General features: G+C 29.9%; 3 non-coding genes and 1 pseudogene across 3 annotated transcripts; 2 read left to right on the forward strand and 2 right to left on the reverse strand.

The window, feature by feature from the left end:
• Window positions 1-747: 747 nt before the first annotated feature.
• Window positions 748-9,663, reverse strand: LOC113367816 (annotated as a pseudogene).
• An 8,338-nt stretch (window positions 9,664-18,001) lies between these two features.
• Trnar-ucu lies at window positions 18,002-18,074 on the forward strand. The gene has a single exon. It is a non-coding gene; the product is annotated as a tRNA-Arg (tRNA).
• Window positions 18,075-18,672: 598 nt separating this feature from the next.
• Trnad-guc lies at window positions 18,673-18,743 on the forward strand. Its single transcript has one exon. It is a non-coding gene; the product is annotated as a tRNA-Asp (tRNA).
• A 3,677-nt stretch (window positions 18,744-22,420) lies between these two features.
• Trnad-guc lies at window positions 22,421-22,491 on the reverse strand. The gene has a single exon. It is a non-coding gene; the product is annotated as a tRNA-Asp (tRNA).
• Window positions 22,492-24,276: the final 1,785 nt, after the last annotated feature.

Raw genomic sequence — 24,276 nt, forward strand, 5'->3', positions numbered from 1 at the left:
TTTTTTGCATGCGTCGCATTAAAGGTAGGACCGGCCCTGATTAATACTTAATTTCATATTTTAAGTGAATTAATTTGCCATATTCTGTTCATATGTGTAATTATTCAATCTGCCATATATATACTGTATTTTATATTATTTTAATTTCTGGCACATCTCAGCTGCTTTCTGGCAATAATAATGTATACATTTTATTCTTCTTATTCATAATCATAAATTTATTATACATATTCTAATATTATCTAGGTTCATAAGTAAATTGAAATTTTTGGCAGATGACAGTTTTCATTCGTTTTCAATTCAAACAATGACACGTCGTTTTTCGAATTTTTTTCCATTAATTTGTACATAATTTCACATACATCCCAGTACTTTATAACAACAAACATCTTGGAAAATTCTCTAACAAACTTTAGAAAGATTTATCAAAATCCGAATAATCGTTTAGGAAGAGTATACAGTTAGTGCTTGTGATTTAATACGAAATTCGTATAATAGCAATAAAGCTCAAATTGATTCTACGCTTTAGTTAGAAAACGTTTGTATGTGAAAAAGAAAAGGGCCGTTTTTAGGGTTTTCCCGGAAATTATTCGATTTTTCGTCGTAAGAACCATCCTTGGACTGAACGAACATTTTAAAAAAGAATTGGCCAAATTGGTTCAGGCGTTGTTGAGTTATGCGCTTACCAACACATTTTGCGATTCATTTTTATATATAAAAATAAGATATAACAAGTAGAATTTGTTTTTACCCTTTCAAAATATCCCTTTCCGGTTCCAAAGTGTTCGGATCAGGTTTAAACAAGTAGGCACCAGAGTGGAACTGGGCGCTGACATAAGCCCCGAATTTAACATTGCACATAACATTCCTAGTTGTATATTTCTTAGAAGCCCCATCAGCATTGTCCTTGTTCTTCAAAAAACTTTTATGCGTGATAGTCTTTAAAAATCCACTTCTTCCATCGAACAAAAGTCTCAAATCTCTGTTTTCTAATTGGACATCACCAGGTTGCATTGGTTTAAATTGGAACTTCGACTTTCCACCATCGTCTTGTTTAGTAAAAGACTTCTTTTCAAATAAATTGGTACCATCTCGCAAACTTTCTACTTTCACGTGTGTGTACGTTAAAACTTTGAATCATTTCATCAGGAGTTCCTTGATGGAAATTGTGTTTATCCGATTTTCCAAAACATTTATCGCAATAGATAGTCGCAAAGTTTTTGGGATCTTCTTTCTTGGTGGTGATTATGGAGTATGTAGATAAACTCAAAGGTGGTAGGCGGACTATGAAGGATATTTCAAATTCTTTATCGGATATTGTCCATTGTGGTAGAGTCGTAGATGTGTTCCAGACAGGACTGATTTGTATGCGCACCTGATAAAAATAATATTGTCAACTAGAGTTGGGGTAATGGATTAGTTTTTAAATTACCTCTTTGTTCTGGTCGTCAAGAATTGCTATTTTGGTATCATTCACGCGTATTATGACGACTTCAGAACGTTCTTGTGGAAGCGAGTTGAACATCACGATTTGTCTCTTTTCTCTCGACATCGATATAGGAACCTGAAAACACGCAAAATTGTCACAACTCCAACATCCGACACCAATATAATTTGTACACAAACCTTTCTATCCAATTTGTCATAACTCTCCTTCTCGATATCCTTCAAAATAAAACCTTTCAAATCGTCTTTGTCTTTTTCCTTGTGTTCAACAAGTAAACTCGATGGAGTCTTCTTGTATCTTATTGGCAATTTGCAAAGCTTCAAACAGTTTCAATCCATAGTCTCTCATGACAGCATGTTTGGAAGTTCCAGTAATGGCATCATGGTGCTGGAATAATGCCAAATGCCTTCTGGCACGAGTCAGACTGTCGTAGTGTTTTCAAGGATTCTCAAATGCGAAGAGTATTTCTGGGAGTTTAACTCCTGGTTTGCTATTCGGATGCTGGGATAGTTGACGTGCCCTATTGGTGGCGATTGTGTATAAAATCTCAGCATTCCTAGATAAAAATCATTGTCACGCAATGTGCTAAAGAGACAAAGTTTTTCATCCCACTTACCTTAAATTGTGTTCAACAGTTCTGTCCAGTATCTTCAAATAGGGTCTGGTAGTAAAGTATCCTGACCAATAAGCAGGTCGACCCTCAGTGAATATATCTGAATACACAAAGAAATCTCCGGCAACTGTCGGAAACCGTTGTTGTGCCTCTGCTGTACGTTTTTCGATTGCTTCAAAATAATTTCGAGGAGTACCGAAGGATATTTCAGTTCCGTATTTTTTGCTGTTTCATTTATGAAGTCGACTAGGAGTTTGTAGTTGGTGTATTGCTGGTCGAATTCGACTTCGTGATTATATCTGAAGACATAGAATATTGAAACAATTTTTTATTGAAAATATGTAATTGTTCTTACCTGAAATCATCTCCAATTGGTACAAGTGCCACGTTGTGAGGAAACAGACTAGCAGCCTTCGAATATTGCTCCAATAACAGTTCTGCCTTTCTCGTAAATTATTTTTGTCAATAAATTGTGCTTTGATGGAGTACTCAGTGTATTCACCTGTTAAAACATAAGTTACAAATGTAATCTTTAGGCTCTTACTATTATTATTAACTTCCCGAAGGAGAAGTTTATGTTTTCATCAAAAGATCCGATTCGCTAATTTTAAGTTTTCTCGACGTTTCAAGCCATTCTGAATCGAATGAGACCGAATTTGGAAAAGTATGTATGTGTGTGTGTGAACAGATTTTTTGTTGTAAATCGACGTTTTCTCAAAAAACGGCTGGACTGATTTCAAAAATTTAAAAGCCATTCGATGTATTATCGTGAGAAAAAAAAATGAAAAAGTGAGAAAATTTTCGTCCAGGTTTTAGCCCGTAATTCTGAATTGATTGTGAAAATTCAAAAACCGTTCGAAAGATATGGTTGGGAATCGTGCTGATTAGTTTTTAGTAGAGATCGGCTTGATCGTTTTCTTGTAATAAAGTGTTAAATAAAATGTTTTCGGCTATTTTTATTATTATTTTTTGACGGTAGATACCATAGTCTTCTAGATCATACTAAAATTTTACGGCCCTACCACAACTCGTTTAGCTTTGAAAATTCATTAAAGTTTGCAAAATTTGGTATGGCTATTTTGGCATTTGTCAAAATTATACATTTGATCGACGCTTTCTCAAAAACGCCTGAACCGATTTCAGAAATTTAAAAGCCATTTGATGTATCTCAATGAGGACTATCGTTTATCAGTTTTGTGCGACGATGTGCCAAGCCGTTTCTTTGTAATTTGCAAAAAAGTGTTAAATTTTTCGTCCACATTTAAGCTCAATACCGAATCGATTTAAAAATTCGATAACTGTTCGAAAGATATTAGTTGGTGGAATGATACTGATTAGTTTTAGATGAAAATCTACCGAGCCATTTCTTGTTGTAATTCGTTGTTGAAAAAAAAATTTGAGCCGATTTTTACGGAACTTTTTTGGCGATATATATCATGGTCTTATAGAAGTTACTGAAATATTGCGGCCTTACGACAAGTAATTTAATTTTAAAAATTCATCAAAGTTTGATAAAATGAGTAGTTTTTTTGACGTTTGTTAAAATTAAAGTTAGACGATTTACTTGGTATAAAGATAGAGTACTTAGTTTTAATAAACAAACTAAATTATTAAAGTCCTACTGGTTCAATTATAAAAATTCTTAATTTTTGAAAATTTGCTTTTAGAAAATACCCAGGGTTAACGTGTTCGTTCGTTTTCAATTGTGTATAACCAAATCCACTCGGAATACTTTTAATCACTCATAAACTAATTTCTATTTTATTGATGAAGTCGATTATTTACACATATCGGGAAGTTCATGTAACTTGCCTCAAAGCAAATACCAATACCAACTAGTTTAAATTTCTCATATATTACCTCCAATTTTCCTAAAATCAAAGTTCAAGCATGTGTATGGATGAGGTCCACAGGAATGTTTGATCGAATAAATATCAAAAGGCATATTGTGAGTTAACATTGCACTTTTTGGTTGCCTTACTTTATTCACTGATTTTTTAACTCTAGCTTCAAACATATCACCATTACTATTATTTGTTGAACGTTTTGATCGTTTCAAAGATGTATCTTCAGAAGATTATTGATGGTGTCTGCATTGACTGCATTTGCAGAATTTTCTTGAGATTTGACCTCAATATCATCTTGATCGGTGTCTCTTTCCAATCTTATCTCATAATTAACTTCAGTATCTGATCTCAATTGACCGTCCTTTGACACATAAGCATATTGTATACTTTCTTGCATCAGTTCTTCACCACTATCATCTTCATATTTTTTGAATGAGAGTTTCTTTTATTAACTTTATGATAAGAATTAGATTCTGAGTCATCATCTTTATCTCTGCGTAGTCTGTAAATGTTTTGAGATTCGTCCAAATTTCTTAGATAGTCATACTGTGCAATCATTTCGGCTTTATCAACATCAGATCGGTCATCAAATATGTTATCTGCTCGTTCAGATCTAAAATTGCTGTCGATTTTACCATTGTATACACCATTTAGGTAATGGAGTTTGGGGTTCTCTGGGGAATCTTTTAAGTTCTGTGCAGGTTCTTCAACATCCCGCTTGGTTCTACGCAAAACATCAGTCTCATCAGATTCATCATGATTCACCACATCCAACATATCATCATTTATTGATTTAGTCGACGACGATTTAACTTAGGACCTTCGCCAATTTGTATAGGGCTTCGTGAACAATTCGTTCCACTTTATAATTACGACTGACTGGGTTTTTTTCTTGCGTGGAAACATCTCTTCTGGTTCTATCCGAATCTTTGCCAGTAACTTCCCATCCAGGAACCCACATAAAATCTCCAAATCTCTTCCAGCAAACCATTGCTTCCAAGCGTAATGAATTCTCTGAATTATGGTACCTTGGAAACCAGAATTGCTCAAAATGTAGGGAAATGTACTGCCGTGCCCAAAAGGATCGATGACCAGCCTGTTGGTGTAATATTCAGGTTGAGTTTTAACCATTGGTGACCTGGAGAAGAAATAAGTTAGGAATTGCTGGATATATAAATATGTTTGTTGTATTATTTACTGACCTTCTACAAGTTGGTTCCACATTGCAAACAAGTGCACGTTGGCTTCGTCAGTCATAACCCAACCGCCGGTTGTTATTCTATTCTTCCAGCTTGGACAAACTTTTTAAACGCCTAAAACACACACCAATTAGTTGAACGAATAATAAAAAAATATCTTCTTCTTACCTTTTGTTTCGTGGGATGCACTTGATCCCACCAAGCTTGCAAAAAACTGATCTCCGACCAGATAAACGTTAAATTGTCATGCTGCCTCATCTTGTTGACCAAGTGGTTCAGAATATTTCTAGTTTCTGATTCAAAATAGTGTTCGAAAGTCTTTAACCATCCTGGATCGTTGTGGGAATGAGGCACCAGGATCACCTAAAGTAAAAATTAAAAATATTTTTTTTTTTTTTGTGATAGTTTTATTTAGCAATCAGAAAAATTACATTTTCTATAAGCTAAATAATAAAATAAATGATTGCAGTTGTCTTGTGAGTGTATTTCACCAAGTAAATGTAATCGGGACAGTGATAGCAATTGTTTTTTATGGGTCTGTTCTACCAAGTAGAACATAATCAGGAGTATGATAATACTTGTTTATATGGGGTCTATTTTAACAAGTAAAATATGATCCGGACAATGATAGTAGTTGTCTTTTGTAGGTCTGCTGGGACAATGATTGCAGTTGATTTTATGGGTCTGTTGTAACAAAAAAACATAATCATCAATGATAGTAAAGTAAAATATAATCAGGACTAGGGACTGCAATACAAAAATTTATATTTAAATTCCATAACTGCATACACAGCTATATATTTAAGCAATTCTATAGGATAAAAAAATGTCATAATATTATCTCAACTATTCATTAAATTGAACATTTATTGCTTTCCAAAGGGCCTCATATCGTGTTACAATAAATAGATTCGGCTGATAGATAATGATGTTTATTTCATCTTATGTAAAAATGTAACGGTTTGTAAAGTGTCATCTGCGCCAAAGATTGCGTAATTTTTATTTTTTTGACTTTATGCATATTATTCATAATAATTACCAATTCTTTTTTTAAAATGTTCGTTGAAGTCCAAGGATGGTTCTTACGGCGAGAAAAAATCGAATAATTACCGGGAAAACCCTAAAAACAGCCCTTTTCTTTTTCACATACGAACGTTTTCTAACTGAAACGTAGAATCAATTTGAGCTTTATTGCTATTATATAAAGTTCATATTAAATTACGAGCACTCACTGTATACTCCTCCTTGACGATTATTCGGATTTTGATAAATCTTTTTGAAGTTTGCTAAGGAAATTTTCTAGGATGTATGCGATTATAAAGTACTGGGATGTATGTGCAATATTGTAGAAATAAATGTAAAAAATTGCAAAAAACGATATGTCATTGTTTGCATTGAGAACAAATGAAAACTATCAACTGCAAAAATTTCCATTTACTTATGAAAATTTCATTTTATAATAACAAATGGGATAGGAAAGATGAATACATACAATTCGGCCCTCACGATATCGATTAGGAGAAGTTTAAGATGCAATTTTGGATATCTTAAATAATAAAAAATTAAATTAATTTAATTCAACATAAAGAACCCAGTTTTATGTTATGGTTATGGTTATGTTATACCGTTTAAAATACTTCATTTTCCAATATAGTGAAGAGTAATTTAAAAAACAATAATTATTATTTTTAGGTAAACGGTAAATATTAGTATATTATATTAAAAAATTGTAGACATGATAACAGAACATCTGTCGGGTCATCTACTTTTAAATAAAATTACTCTACAATTATAGTATGTTATTAATTATCTTCTATAAGTTTCAGATCATAAATTAATATATATAAACAATAAATTTAAAGTCTTTAAAATATTGGAAAATATGCTAATTTAACACATCGGATACAGACAATACAGTTTATTATAATAATGTAATATGATCATTGATGAGTTTTTGGTCTTTCTTACTCATACGTTTAATTTTGGTAAAAAGTACTCAATGTACTCGATAACGATGACGAGTTAATTAAATTACCGGTATTTTACCGGTATTCCGGTATTGAAATTTTTTAACGGTATTGCATTCCCTAATCAGTACAATGATAGTGTTTATTTTTTTTCTGGGTCTGTTTTAGCATGTAAAACATAATCAGGGACAATGGTAGTAGTTGTCTTTATGTGTCTATTTTAACCAAGTAAACGGATATTATTTTCATGTAAATTCGATCCTTTGCTCTCTTATTTATTTAAATTTATGTTATTATTTATCAATATCACTAGATGTTAACTATTTAACAGTTGTAATAAACATAGTAATTAAAAAAAAATTAACCAAGTAAAACAAGATCAATACAATGATAGTTGTGTATACTTGTTTCTTATTGGTCTGTTCTACCAAGTAAAATATAATCAGGACAATGATAGTAGTTGTTTCTTATTTTACCTTAAGGTGTGGTCGGTTTGGATCTTGCTTTATTTTGCTGTATCTCCTTTCAAAGGTGTCGTCCCAATATTCTTTTGTTTTCATCCAAGCCGGTTGGAAGTCAAATTTCTGGTAAACTATAGAAGTATCAACATCGGCCTGGCTTTGGACCATCACCATGTCGTTTGGACATGTGTCGTATGATGATTGGTTGAAGTGGTATGAGGAAACGCTGGAATAAATTGAAAAATCATAAATTAAATCATAAAATTCATGATTTTTGGAATTTTTTAAAATCAAAATAGGTTTAACACTATTCCTACCGACATTTCATGTTTACTATTCCTACCGCAACCGGTCAAGTGACCGGTCATGCAATATCTATATTTTTCAGTATTTAATAAAGAGTTAATGCTAGTTTAAGAGTTTATAAATATAAATACAAAATATTTCTTTTTTTCTAGAATGCGAAATCTACATTTTATTCTGTTTTATCCAATTTTTTACGTTTTTTTTCTTAGAGTGTATTTTCTGCACACGTCCTATCATATTTCTAAAACATTATCTGGAATATTTTCTTTAGGGAATCTGTTTTGTACTTGTACTTAGTTGATTTTTTTCTGAATTCTTGTTGGAACTATACGGCAAATTAATTGGAATAGAAAGTTCCTGCCTTGTACATCGTCTTCCCATAATTTTTTTATGTGAAAACGATAGATTTATCCTGAATAAATACAAAATAATGTAAATCCTTTATAAATTCTCTCTAAAATTCATATTTTACGAAATGATTTCTGATGATTTTATGAATGACATCTACACCAAACACGACGCTAATACCAATTGAATTGACTCTAGTATTAGTATAATTTTTTCAACATATATGTGTATGTAGGTAAAAATTAGAATCTTCTTTTTAGCTTTCAAAATTGTAAATATTATTTGAGTGAAGTCCTTGATTTTTACTTCTACCTGTGCTTGTAGCTGTTATATTGCTTCAATTGTATCACAGTTTAGTTTTGCTAACTGTTTAGGTATAAGTAAAATGGTATAAACGTTTAAATTTTTTACATCGTACTAGCGATTTTGATAATACGTACATATAATATAAATCTTCAAAGAAATTCTCAGTTTTCTACGTATCCAGTATATGATGGTTATCAAAATTTTACACCCCATTTGTGCGATTTGCTTGGCATAATTATATTTACATCGTATATTGAACAGTTACTAAAATTTTATACTACGTTTTCCTAAATATTATTGAACATGTGTTGAATAAATTTACACCTTACCTTCATTGAAAACATATGTTTGTCGATAGTAATACGTGGTCTTTTACAACAATTTTGATTGCTGTCAAAGTAGTTGAACCAACCTTTGGATTCAAAACAAAACCTATGAATTTGTTGTTTGGATTCCTTCGTAAAAATCTGTCTACACATAGACATTGAGCAAAAATGAGAAAACCCACTTTGTTTACCGTAGAAGTGCAATATTTATACTCCTTGCCTCATATGCGCAGCGTGCATACAGAATTGGAAAAAATGCATATAAATTTGCAGAAGGCAGGTTTCACCACTCTAAATTCTTCTGTATTTACATTTTCTTGTTTCGATCATATTCTTAACAATTACTACAAAAAATACCGTCCGATCATCGTCTCTCGTACTACCGGTCAAATGACCAGTCGCAATAGGTAAGACAGTATACAATTTTTCCAAAACTAAAAATTGAAAAAGCAAATTTACATTGAAAAATGTATCATACTCACACATTAAGAAAAGTCATAAAGTTTGATGACGATTACGTTTAATATGAAAAATACTAATCGAAAAATCAAAAACGGTCATTTGACCGGTCCCGGTAGAAATAGTGTTAAAAAATGTTGCAGTGTAGAACCTCAAACCTTAATAAAGATCTTTTAAATCTTACCTCTTATCATCCCAGTACTTGGCCTGTGCCCCATCCTTCGTCTGGAGCCTCAGAGGCTCCTTGTCGCCTCCGCTGGGCCCCAAGGGGGCCTCCGTCTGGTTCGCAAGACTTATATAGTAGAGACAGACGAGGGCGCTCAATAAAATTGCACCTACGGCTAGACATTTGGTAGAACCACGTCGATGAGATTTTAATAACATTGTATTTGAAAAAGGGATAAAATTTGTGAAGGAAATTTTATCTTATAAATAATTGATGACCAATCATTCCTGGTTGATAAATAATAAATTTGATGCAAATTTAGTCGATGCACTGAGATTTATATTTTTAAGTCTTTCACAGGTCGTCACACATTATATTAAATTTAATATAACTTTTTAGGCTACTCTAAAAATCACCATTTATTAAGCTTGATATTTTTAGCTGCACTTAATTAATAAGATTTTTTTTTAAAATGAAATTAATTATTTAGTCACATTTTCCAAAAAAAAATCTTCAAAAACTCACTTGTTCATTAAATATCTTTAAAGCTGCTCAAAAATCCTAAACATTGATATTTTAACAAATACCAAACATCATGTTTTCAACGCACTTAATTTTTTAACAATATTTATTAACCTTTAGCACTTTTTAATTTAAATTAAATCCACAACAGTAATTATTGTTCAAAAATTATTATTTTGTGCAGTGCACTTATCAAATAAAAAACTAATTTTTTACTTTGAAATCACACTTTTAAAAGCAACAAATACTAAAGTTGTTTTCTTATTGTTTTTAGAAAAATTGCACTTTTTTGATAAAATTCTTCAGTTACTATATAATTTAGTTCAGTTATTATTTAGTTATATCACAAACTATTACATAACTAAATCCGTAATTACTTTTTAAGTATTTTTTTTTACTCACTGTGTATTGCTAATTTTAAATTGTTTCTATGTTTAATTCCCATAATAATAATTTTAAGTAAAGACTAGTATAATTTATTTAAAAAAATATATATGTTTTATAAAAATAAATACTTATGAAAATAATTTAGTTCATTTTAAATGACAAATAAAAATGACATTAGGTCAAAGTTAAAAAAATGACACATGGTTTAAAAAAATATTTGTTTATGTAATATTTAGAAAACACTGTCTTTAATATCAGATTTTGAAAATTTTATGTAATTTTAGGTAATAATATTTAGTTACAATAATGTTTAATATTAATTAGTTAAAAAATTTCATCAATATCGATCCTGGCGCTTTTTTTAGCATTTCCTTTATTATTTAATTAATATATTTATAAAGAATAATTATTCTTAACTTTTTTAGTATATTCAGAATTAATTATGTAGAGAATTTTAATCCAAAGTTATTTTCACATTTCTTGAATGTAAATACATAAATAGTATTAAGAATTTTTAGTACTATTTAATGTGGTTTCTTTATTTAATTATACTTCTGAATTAAAATATATATTACATATAATTTATATTTGTTTTAATTTTTAATTACTACCGTTTGATAAAATTATTAAGTTTTAATTTTTCATAAAAATTTTCAACAATGACTTTTCTTGCAGCTGATGTCATTTTTGTAACATTCGGCAATCTTGTTTCTGAAATAGAAAAAAATATAGAATTAGAACTTTAAATAGGTACAATTAATTTTTTTATAAATTATATATATATATATATATATATAATAAAAAGAATAATAAAAATGTGGAAACTTTTTTACAAGCGGATGCTTGTAATTACATTTTCATGATATTGCAACAATATCACATTGTAAGAAAAAAAATATATAAATTATATATATATATATATATATATATATATATATATATATATATATATATATATTATATGCAAATTATATTAATAAGTGCTAAAATGATAATTGAATTAACCATCAATTTCAATTTCATCGACCAAATACAATATGCATATCAAATTGTCAATTAGCACAAATTATTATTGCATGTATATATGTATATAATAAAACTAAATACTTCTCATACAGAAACTATTAAAAAGAAGAAATTAAGTTACGCTTAAAAATTTTTTTATAAATTTTGCATATGGTTCCAGTTCTAATTTGACTCATCCTACACAAATAATTTAAAAATACAAAAATCACAAACAATGAATAAAAGACTAAGTTTAACATTATATTTATAAAATACATGTATATATATGCTTTGAAATGCTATTGTTGTTTTATATTTAATTTCATTTGAAATATGTACTTTATTATACGAATGACTACATTTTTTTAATAAAAACCAAGATTTTTGTTCCTGAACTTGTGGGATATCTAAAAAATTGTAATGCTAAAAAAAGTTAAAAAAAACATGGCACAAAATTATTTTGATTATAATAATATTTATAAAACACTATTTTTAACATCAAATTTTGAAAATATTAGGTAATATTTAGGTACAATAATTTTTAATTTAACTTCAAAATTTTCATCAATTTAGATCTTTGCGCATTTTTATCATTTACTTAATTATTGCAATAATCAATGATGATTATTATTAGCTGTTCTCTAAAAAATAGTAATGTTCTTTGATAACATTTACTATAAAATAATAATAAGTATTAAATATAACTAATTCCAACTTTATTATTTATTTAATTATCCAGAAATTATTTATCTTGATTGATGATGATGTTTTGGTAGCAGTGGTAACTAATATGGAAATTTAAAAAAAATCTTCAACACAATTTAGAAATTCTTATTTTAGATAATAATCTTGTGAGAAAACTAAAAATTGAAATTTTTAATTACAAATTTAATACATACTTGGATTTGGATTGGATTAAAATTTATATCACTACGTCTTACTCCAATGACAATAAAAATATAGAGATTTATCGAATAGTTTCTATTGTTTAAAAAATCTTCAGTGACATTTTAGTTCAAGTAATTATAAAACTAGTGGTGCATGGCATCGTGCCTTAAGGCAAATTACTTGAACTTCCGTACCAAAAATTTAAATTTTTAAGAAAGATTTGATTTTCTTTTATAACTCTGAAAAAAAAAGATTTTTGAAGCTTTTTGAATTTTTGAAATTAATTAATTATTTTTTATACTTTTAAAATATGAATAGCAAAGCGCGTGGGCGCTGCGTCGCAGTACAAGGGATGAACATTGCTAAGGAACCCATAAAAAAGTAAACAAACTTTGTTGTTATTATTAAAATTTTATAAAATATATGATAATTTGATGTGCATATGACTAATTGATCAATTTTATCTGCCAAATGTCATTTTTTTTCACTATTTTGGATTTGGATTTCCGAAACCGCCAGACCTGCCTTCCCAAAAATTTCATCAGTTCTTTATTTCATCAATACAAAGTAACTGTTTTTTGAATCACACAAATCGGACGCTCCGTTCTGTCAAAAAATCAATCAACAATTATTGCACTTTTTGCCCCGTATCTTCAAAACGGCTTGACATGCCTTTGTCAAAAACTAATCAGCGCGTCTCCTCATCAATGCGAATCGAATGTTTTTTGAATTATTCAAAGCGGTTGATCGGTGTTCCCGTAATCGTCGACGAAAATTTGTATCCATACACACACACCTAACGTCAATTTTTTCTAAGGTATGCCAAAATGTTCAGAAACCTTTGAAACGTAAAGAAATATAAACATTTTTATTTTCGTTCATTTTTGCGATTACTATAACTTACCCTACGGGAAGTTAAAAAGGCTTGACCAAAATTCGCCAAAAATTAATCCTTACAATTTTAATCTTATGTTCAAAATTTCGACTTTAATTTCAAAACGTGGATGAAAAATAAAGTTTTCAATTACTAATTGGGAAGAAACGACTCTTTATCCAGGATGATAATAATCATACAAATTATTGTTATTGTTATTATTATTATTAGTGCATATATTGTATTTCACAACAAATCATAATTGCACAATTTCAACGAACATCAGCCAAGTGCAAAACAATTAAATAACAATTACGTTTAATAGGTTTTTTCCCGGAAGATGGCATTTTTCTGCGAAATATGATATTATAACTTCGTAACATATTTCTATGAAAAAATACTCTGAAATGTCTACTATATAAAGTAATATGGATCGAGGAATATATGAGATCTATAAATTAATTTTCTATTATCTGTAGGGCACAATTTAATTTTCTATCGTGACGAATAAAAAGAGAAGTTTCTCAATTCGCAGCATCCTGTCCGACTGACTGACTGACATTGACACATGTCATTTCGATTTGGTCTCTCAAGGGGGTCAGTCAACGCGGTTCTTTTCTCACAAATTAACCTTTGAGAGGTCAAGTGAATTAAATAATTAAACGAAACTCATTCGAGAGGAGAAGACTTATATATATATAGGGTGTCCCAGAATTCAACGTCAAGCCAAAACGAAGAATGACTGTAACTATCCTGAAAAAACAGCATTATCTATGACCATGTAAAAAATAATGACACTATCGGTTCAAATTTTCAACTAGCTGTAAGTGGAATTCTGTCTTAAGGCAATTAGGGCATCGTGCCTTAAGGCAAATTGCTGGAACTTCCCGTACCAAAAATTATTTTTTTTTTTAGAAACGATTAACATTTTTGAAAAAATTTACTTCGAAAAAAATAGATTTTTGAGAAACTATAAATATGATAAAAAATTACTTTTTTTGAAAAAAAAAATTTTTTTTTTGAGAAAAAAAATTTTTTTTTGAAAACGAAAAATTTTTTTGAAAAAAAAATGTTTTCTTCATTTTGACATATTTTGGAAATTCTGAACTTTTTTTCAAAGCAATCGCACTGCTTGAACTGCATAGAGACGAAATATCGAAGCGCGCAAGTGCCGCGCCGCCGTCTAACGCATAAGCATTGGTACGGAACCCATAGAAATGTAAAAAAAATTTATACTTATTATTAAAATCTCTATAAAATATCTGATAATTTGATGTGCATATGTCTAATGATCATTTTTGACCGCCAAATGGCTCATTTTTTTACTTTTTCCTCCATATCTCCGAAACGGCTAGACCTACCTTCATGAAAATTTTATCGATTCTTTATCTTGTCAATACAAGTGAAATGTTTTTTGAATTATTCAAATCGGACGCTCCGTTCTCTTTAAAACTGAGTTACCGTTTTCGGCACTTTTTGCCCCGTATCTTCGGAACGGCTAGACCTGCCTTCGCCAAAAACTAATCAGCACGTCTCCTTATCAATACGAATCGAATGTTTTTTGAATTATTCAAATCGGTTGATCCGTGTTCCCGAAATCGTCGACGAAAATTTGTATTCGCACATACATACACACACGTACATACACACACACACACACACACATACATCCATTTTTTCTAAGGTATGCCAAAATGTTCAGAAACCTCTGAAACGTAAAGATATATAAAAATTTTCATTTTCGATTTTTTTGCGATTACTATAACTTACCCTACGGGAAGTTAATAATTAGAACTTTTGGTTTTAAACTATGAATTAAAAAGTTTTAAAACTTGTCCTTTAAAAAGATGTTCTAAAATATGTTAGTATGTTCCATCAAAAATTGGAGCATTTAATCAGGATTGTAAAAATGGTAAATGCTTGATAGTTTCATAATTCCTAACGTAATTTGTTGTTATAAACAGTTTATGATTTTTTGATTTTGAACATGTTTTTCTCACACTTTGTTAATACCAATCGAATAGTTTAGGAATTATGAACGATAAAATGCATAAATGTTTGTATTTAAATTCAATATTAGGGTAGATCAAGTTGCGTTAGGCCTTCATTGTGTAAGAAAACATTGCAGATTATTTAATATTGTACAATTTTTTTAAATATTTCACCAGCATTTGACAAACTCTTTGAAAGTTACAACTGTAACATTAAATAAACGCACAATTGAATTGACGATCAAATTACATCTGTCGACGTTCGGATTTTGAGTGCAATTTTAGAGTATACCTAGTTGCTACCTGACAAGAGAATAATCTATTTATTTTTTTTAACTTTCATTCAGTCGTTTTCGACATTTTTCTACCATATATAGTTTCATATTGACGCAAATACCGAAATGATCGAATAATAGAAATTGTTTGCACGGAACACAATGAAGGCGCACCTCTGTTCCTTTTTCACACACTCGCAAACAAAAATATAAAATGGACAATTGTTCGACAAAAGCTTTATTTAATTTCAGTTCATATAATACTCGATAATATTTGTTCGACGAAACGTATTGTGAGACGATTTCATTATTGGGAAATGTTATATTAAATTTTTGGCCGACGACAATGGAACATATAAACATACACATACACATATATAAATAAATATATTATATGTATGTATATTATGCTGTAATCATAATTTTCTCGATGAAAAAATCATTATATTTTCACACTCCATAAACAAGATAAATGTACAAAAAGCCTGTTTGACGCCAAAAAGCAAAACGAGATTTATCTCGATCATATCCCATGACCGAAAGATATAATTATTTTTGAGGAATAAAAATCAGGGTTTCGTACTAACTATCAAATATCAATAAAACGTATTATATTTTTTAAATACAGTAAATTTAATTTTGAAATTGTTTATTTTGTTACTGATATAAAAATTAAGCACTTTTTTCTGTTTCGCTCTATATTCAATTTTACACTTATGATGAAACAAATTGTGGTCTCGAAACGTATGTGAAACTTATAATGCTATAAAGTTAGAGTAGAACTAGTGCGGTGTATGGCGTCGGGCCTTAAGGCAAATTGCTGGAACTTCCCGTACCGTAACGAAATGTTCGAGGAATACAGAATGTTTTCAAATAGATTATTATTAATATTGTAACATTGTCTAATATTTATAAGAATTAAATAAACTGAATTGCAAAGTTAAAATTATTTGTTTAAAGTATATTAGAACTTTAGTCAGAATTAAAAATAAAATCTGAATTATTTTCGATATACAAAAAAAACTAAAAAAAAAAAATTATACAATTTTTTTTTTCAAAATCAATTACTTTGTTAAAACAAGCTGAAAGTTTTTTGAATCATTTAAATTGGTCGCTTAGTTCTTTCAGAAACAGCCATTTTTGCACATTTAGCTCTGTATCTCTGGATCTAATGAAAAAAGTAAAAAAAAAATCCATTTGGTTGTCAAAAACGATGCACATCAACTTATCAGATATTTTATAGAGATTTTAAAAGTACGTATAAATTATGTTTACATTTTTATGGGTTCCGTAACATGGTTTGTCCATTAGACGGCGACGCGACGTTTACGCGCTGCGATATTTCGTCTCTATGCAGTTAAAGCAGTATAATTGCTTTGAAAAAAGTTCAGAATTTGCAAAATATGTCAAAATAAAGAAGTAATTTTTTGTCAAATTTATAGTTTCTCAAAAATCTAATTTGTTCGAAGTATTTTTTTTTCAACAATGTTAATCTTTTTAAAAAATAATAATTTTTGGTACGGGAAGTTCCAGCAATTTGCCTTACGGCAATGCGCCCCACTAGTTTTAGTTTGATTTGTTCAAATCAGATGCTTTGTTATATCAAAAACTGTCATTAGCTCAGTATCTCCGAATCGGCTAGATCTGCCTTTGCTTAAAAAGTATAATCACCACGTCTTGTCATCGTTAAGAGTTCGTAATGGATGTTTTTTTGAATCATTCAAATCGGGTGCTCTGTTCTCTCAAAAACTCGATTTTTATTTTCTGTACTCTGCTTCGTATCTTCGAAACGACTAGACCTATCTTTGCCAAAAACTAATCAACACGTCTCCTTGTCAATAGGAATTGAATGGTCTTTGAACCATTCAAATCGGTTGTTTCGTACGCCCGAAATGATCAATGAAATATTGTATCCGCACACACACACATAAATTTTTCTAAGGTATGCCAAAATGTTCAGAAACCTCTGAAACCTAAAGATATGCAAAAAAATTCCATTTTGATTTTTGGACTATTTACCCTACGGGAAGTCAATAAGATAAGAATGCAAACAGGTGTATTTTGACAGTCATTTATATTTAGTTTGTGCATTTCTTTAGAATTTGACTTGTAACCTTTATACTATTCGTTTTATTAACTTCCCGTAGGATAAGTTATAGTAATCGCACAAAAATCGAAAATGAAAATTTTTATATATTTTACGTTTCAGAGGTTTCTAAACATTTTGGCATACCTTAGAATAAATGGATGTATGTGTGTGTGCGTGTGTGTGTGTGTGCGGATACAAATTTTCGTCGACGATTTCGGGAACACGGATCAACCGATTGGAATAATTAAAAAACATTCAATTCGTATTGATAAGGAGAAAAAAGTGCTAAAAAAGTCATTTTTATCAAAAATTTAAAATTTTCCAAAAATATACTTTTTGCAAAGGTTTAAACAAATTTAATCTTTTTTAAAAAAAAAAAAATGGTACGGAAAGTTGCAGCAATTTGCCTCAAGGCACGATGCCATACTCCACTAGTTTCACCTATGAATGCGTGCGTAGAGAAGGAAAAAAGTGCGACTAGTATCGCACTGGAGTGTGTTGCGGGCGAACGGCGTTGCTTCACATGTCCCTTTGGCGCAGCGGATAGCGCGTTGGACTTCTAATCCAAAGGTCGTGGGTTCGATCCCCACAAGGGATGGAGATGAATATTTTTTATTTTTATATATCTATTTTATTGATTACTCCTGTTTTATATATGTGTATATGCGAAAACAAACGCGCATAACATTATCACGTATAATTATTGTTATTAGTATACGATTGAAATCGATATCGTATGATAACCGACAATAACAATCGATTATTATTTTAATGAGCCAACAACCACGATCAAAATTAGAATAAACAATCGACCTTGGTGGTTAAAATTAAATTTATGCAATTTGATGCATCTATACAGGATATTTTTCTAACGTTATAATTATATATTATTGGGTTTGTTGTGTAACGTATAATTTTGTTTATCGTATCATCTAATAAATAATGATAAAAAACTATGATATTTTGAATCTCTATCTTATCATGTTTTATATACAATAGTCTGGTAATATTGAATTATATAACTGCATTATTAATAACACTTAATACGTTGCTCGCTATGTCAGTCTTTTGCGCACATTTAGAGTCCATGTATCTGATCCATAAGAACTGTTCATGGTCCAAGAGTGTTGTAATATCGATTAGGAAGGTTGTGGTAGTATCGAAAAAGTTCGAAGTTTAGATTAGTTTAGCACATGTCCTCGGTAGTATAGTGGTCAGTATCCCGCCTGTCACGCGGGAGACCGGGGTTCGATTCCCCGCCGGGGAGGGTTTATTTTTTTTAGACATTTTTATAAATAAATAGATATGCTTATAATTTAACAACGAGTATTATTTATTTTAATGATACTGTCATTAATTTTTTTGAGTTTGATGTACGAAGGGCAATGAGTTTGATGTACGAAGGGCGTTTCACACTTGAGATTAAATTTGATATCTATAAGCAAATGAAAATTTCATCAAATGATATCATACTGCTTGATATCGAACTGGTCGAAAGATCGTTAACCCACGTTCTCAAGCACTATCCTACAAGAAGGTAATAAGTAGAAATAAATGATCTACTAATTTAGGTAAAAATTTACTTTATCTTTTGTTTGCTTTTTTAACACTTTTACTTGATTTCCTTTTCTGTATTTTACAAACAATTGATATAGGGACAATTAAAAAAATGAATTAGTAAATTAGTATCTACATTTTCCGTGAGAATGCAAATCGACCCATGTGCATATATACCTACGAGTAATAATGCAGTAACATAGTAATTGCAACAGAAATAGCGTTACTTTATCATCATTTACATGCGATTTCGTTATTCATTATGCGTGTTGTTGTTGCTGCTGTTGTTACTTTTGTGTTGTCGTCGTAGACAACAATAACAAACGACCGGCTAAAACCATGGCTCGCAATTATAATAGTAATAAAGTATTTTATAACGGGATACATGTCGTATTATATTTATTTCACACGCCTCGTGCACTTAGGAGATGTTATGGGTCTGTAATAAGGTCACACGAGCGGATTATAAGAGACTCGTATGTACTTTGTTAATGTATCTGGAATTTTGTAATACTTTGCTTTCAATGTGTCAATTAATCTAAAGGGCTGCACATTACAGCAACTTGCCTTCAGGCACACAACGTCCCTTTGGCTTTGTTTTCCATTTCCACGTAGGAAAATGTGTTCGCGTGCCTTTTTCAATTATCTTCGAGCGCTCGAACACGCGACCGATAGGTCAAAACGGAACAAACACCATATAACCTATAAAACCTTCCAATCCAATCTCTTGTTTAGAAATATAAATAATCTTACTCATTTATATCAATTATTTATATTTCTCTAACAAAAATAGAGCATTATGTTTCGCGTTCCGAACGACCGATTGTTTTAACGATTTTTTAATGCAATCGCAACGCCGTAACAATAATAAACAACAATATTATGAGCCTTTGTGTTTTGCGTTTTTGTTTGAAAGTCTTGGTGAAGTAAAGTAGTAAAGTTGAAGAACATGGAAAAAGTAGAACAAAACAATGGAAAATCCTATTACGGCGATACGATGCCCGTTTTTTTTTGCAATCGTACTTGTATGGCGTTTTGCAGACCCGAATCGGAGGGAGGAAATTGAAAAGAATTATAAAATAAATGAAGAAAATCGAATTCAATCTAATATTTGATAGAAGTTGTGAACGTGGCTTAGCAAAGCTTACTTGCGAGTTTGATCCTTCGGCCAGGTTAATATCAAGCAGTATCATACCAAATTCAAATTGCTTATAGATCTCAAGTGAAAAACACTCTCCGTATTCATTACTGCATATCTAATATAAAATTTACACTTAAAAAGAAGAATGGTTGGTCGACCGCTGGGTTCCCTCTCGAAAAAAATACTTTAGGTTATGATGTACTATGGAAAACTATCGAATTGAATTTAACGAAAATTGAATTTAATTAATTTTCAAATTGTTTTTCCAAAGTATAGAGAGAAACTAATTTCAATTAATTATCCTGAATTGTGAAATATAAAAAAGAAAGATACGACAAATTGGAATGATAAATTGTATTGATTGAATAGTCATGGGTCGATTTACATTCTCAAGGAAAATGTTGGTGAAATAATATGAAAATTGATTTATCTACATGAGACATTAAATCAATTATTCAAAAATCTATAAAAAAGGAGATCTAAGAACTACAACTAGTTTTGAAATACTTTACAGTAGAGAAAAGGACGAAAAATCATGAAGTGGATTTTTATTTATTAGTAGACCTAAAATGGATTATTACGATTTTTTTCAAATATCCTGTTTATTTTCTGATTTAATCTAACAACTTCCTTACTAGGTTATTAAGATGTTCAATCAACATGTTTTTATACTTTGACTACGTTCAGTACATCATTTATAATGGAATCAATTCAATTGTAATAAACAGATTTATTTAAAGCTGTTATATATATTAAAGGTTGTTTCAAATTCTTAGTTTGTATTTTCATACATTTTCCTTGGAGTGTATGAATCAAATTAATTTATCTAGTATATCGATAGATCTATGATAAGACGTGATTATTTAATTTTGTGTAATTAAACATTTTAATCTTAGTTTTAGTATATTTTAAGATCTTTTTAAATTTATCAAGTTCATACAGGTCTCTGAAGTCACTATGTCATGTTTACTTTTAATTAAATTTAATTCAACAGATACATGATGATATTATATTTTTTTTTAGAATTTTTATTTTGCTACCAGTGGTAATAAATCAATTAAGTATATTTACTTATCTTATCTTGTAGTATACTATATGCAATGGTATGCCAGAAAGTTGAAATATATATAATAGTAAACAAAAAAGATTCATTTTTATTTCTCAATCCAGTAGAAAAACATGTTGAATAATATTATTAATATATAATAATTGTAATGAAAGAAGATATATATATGAATTTTGAGTATTATATTAGTTTACTTAATGTCAGCAAATACTCGTAATTAGACATAATTGGATTGGAAGACTATTGGTTGCCATCCATTCAAAAAAGTCAAAACAATTACTGAATGTCCAAAGTGTGACAGATTGTAATTAAAAATGTTAAAAAAATATTAGTTTACTTGTTAACTTGTGCGTAAAATACAACTGCATTATAAATAAAACCCCAGATTATAGTTAAGTAAAAATTTACTGAATACAGATTTATTAAATAGCATTCAAATATGTAAAGACAATATTTATATATGATAAATCCATAACGATAATTACAATTAATTGAATTTAGTAATTTTTCTTTTGCGAAAAATTCTCATATATTAAAATACAAAACGCTATTAGCGTATTTGGACATCAATACAATTATTAAAAAACCTGAGGTAAAAAAAAAAAAATTAGTTTTGCATACGTTTCGGGTCCACATTTGACTCTTGTTTAATGCAAAAATACACAAATAATTTGAAAAATAAAACGTGTATAAGACATATTTATCAAATTCTGAAAACTGAACCTGAAATCAAATACAGAAGTGTTGAGTTATGAATAAAACTTACAATATGTCAGTTAGTATTGAGTGTTTTGCCGAGGGGAAGCGGTACGCGGATTGTGTCGTCAACCTGGATCTAGCCCTCGTTTCAGGTCAGTGTCAAAATCAGCGTACCGGTTGGAAGCGGAACACACGATAACAACCATATTTGCCTTCCGATATTTTTTTGGGTATTCTATTAACAAAATCATTATTTATACACGATAGTTGCGTCATGTCAAAATTATATTAATTGTCTAAAATAAAATTCTTGACTAAAATCATCTGTAGCAACTGATTATAATGCAAATGCATTGGATTTTCCAAGACGTCAAACTCATTAGAAAAAAAATTAATGTCAGTATCATTAAAATAAATAATACTCGTTGTCAAATTATTAGTTTATCTATTTATTTATAAAAATGTCTAAAAAAAATATATCCTCCCCGGCGGGGAATCGAACCCGGTCTCCCGCGTGACAGGCGGGGATACTGACCACTATACTACCGAGGACTTGCTCTATGAACGAAAATACTCTACTGACTACTGATCTAACTCTATTTGTATAAAACTAGTGTTCCACTAACAGGTATTTCTACTGAGTGGAATTTAACCTTTCATCTTTCATAAATAGTTTGCACACAGCTAATATTGTCTTTTATTAATAGTCATATAAACTTGTATAAAACTATAGTCATATAATCTTGGGCAATGATATTATTTTACAATCTCTAAATGTAAATTCAAACTCCAAATATAAAGTATTTAAGACAAAATCAATAAAATGGCAATTTAAGCGTACCGAAAATAGTGCGTTAATTATAAAATAATATCGATCTCAATGTTTCTAAGTTTGTAGGCAAAATAACTGAAAATTTTAATATAATAGGACTTTCTCTATATATTTAACTTCCCGTAAGGTAAGTTATAGTAATCGCAAAAAAATCGAAATTGAAATTTTTATATATCTTTACGTTTCAGAGGTTTCTGAATATTTGGGCATACCTTAGAAAAAATTGATGTATGTGTGTGCGTGTGTATGTGTGTTCGGATACAAATTTTCGTCGACGATTTCGGAAACACGGATAAAGGATCAAAAAACATTCGATTCGTATTGATAAGGAGACGTGCTGATTAGTTTTTAGCGAAGGCAGGTCTAGCCGTTCCGAAGATATGGGGCAAAAAGTGCAAAAATCGGTAACTCAGTTTTTAAGAGAACGGATCGTCCGATTTGAATAATTCAAAAAACATTTACTTGTAGTAACAAGATGAAAAACTGATCGCATTTTCATGAAGGCAGGTCTCCAGCGGTTTCGGAGATCTAGTAAAAAAAAAAAAAAGCCATTTGGCGGTCAAAAATGATCATTAGACATATGCACATCAAATTATCAGATATTTTATAGAGATTTTAACAATAAGTATAAATTTTGTTTACATTCTTGGGTTCCGTACCAATGTTTACGCGTTAGACGGCGACGCGGCGCTTACGCGCTTCGATATTTCGGCTTTATGCTTTATCTAAAGCAGTACGATTGCTTTGAAAAAAAGTTCAAAATTTCCAAAATATTTCAAAATAAATGATTTAAGATAGAATGATTTAATATGGTTCGAAATTTATTAAAAGTTTCAAATCATTGATCAACTTTTATTGATTATTTTAATTACTCGAATTTTGAATTGCGGTACGGGAAGTTCCAGCAATTTGCCTTAAGGCACGATGCCTTAATTGCCTTAAGACAGAATTCCACTTACAGCTAGTTTTGTTTAAATATTTTAAGTACTTTCATCAATGTTATCACATGAAAAAAAAGAAAGTGTATCATGACTATAATGTGATTTTTTTCTGCTCATTTTATACAATTTTAATATTTTTTACAATTTTTATTTTGCCGTCAGATACGTTAATAAATTAATTAAGTAAAATGTTATCTTGTCTTATAGTAATATATGCAATATTATGTCAAAAATTGGAAGATATATCAAACAAAAAAGATTTATTTTTTATTACTTCATTTAGAGAAATCCATCATATAAATTGGCCTGTTCTTTCAATACCATCGATAGTTAAAATATTCAACTTTGAATAAACTTCAACTCAATATTCAAAACTTGAAAAAAAAATCTTGTTGACGTAAATAGCATGAGAGATGAATAGAATAACAAAAGAGCAATCTGTGTAAGTGACTTTTAGAAATGAATATTATAGATAGTGTAATTAGAGACAATAAATGAGGTGTGTTGATAGAGACTAACAAAGTTAACATTCTTTACAATGTTAGTTAAACTTTTTGAAGAATT

Source organism: Ctenocephalides felis, unplaced genomic scaffold (assembly GCF_003426905.1).
Source record: "Ctenocephalides felis isolate EL2017-DRISC unplaced genomic scaffold, ASM342690v1 CF-g0.4_SCAFFOLD_01170, whole genome shotgun sequence".
In the NCBI taxonomy this organism is placed as follows: domain Eukaryota; kingdom Metazoa; phylum Arthropoda; class Insecta; order Siphonaptera; family Pulicidae; genus Ctenocephalides; species Ctenocephalides felis.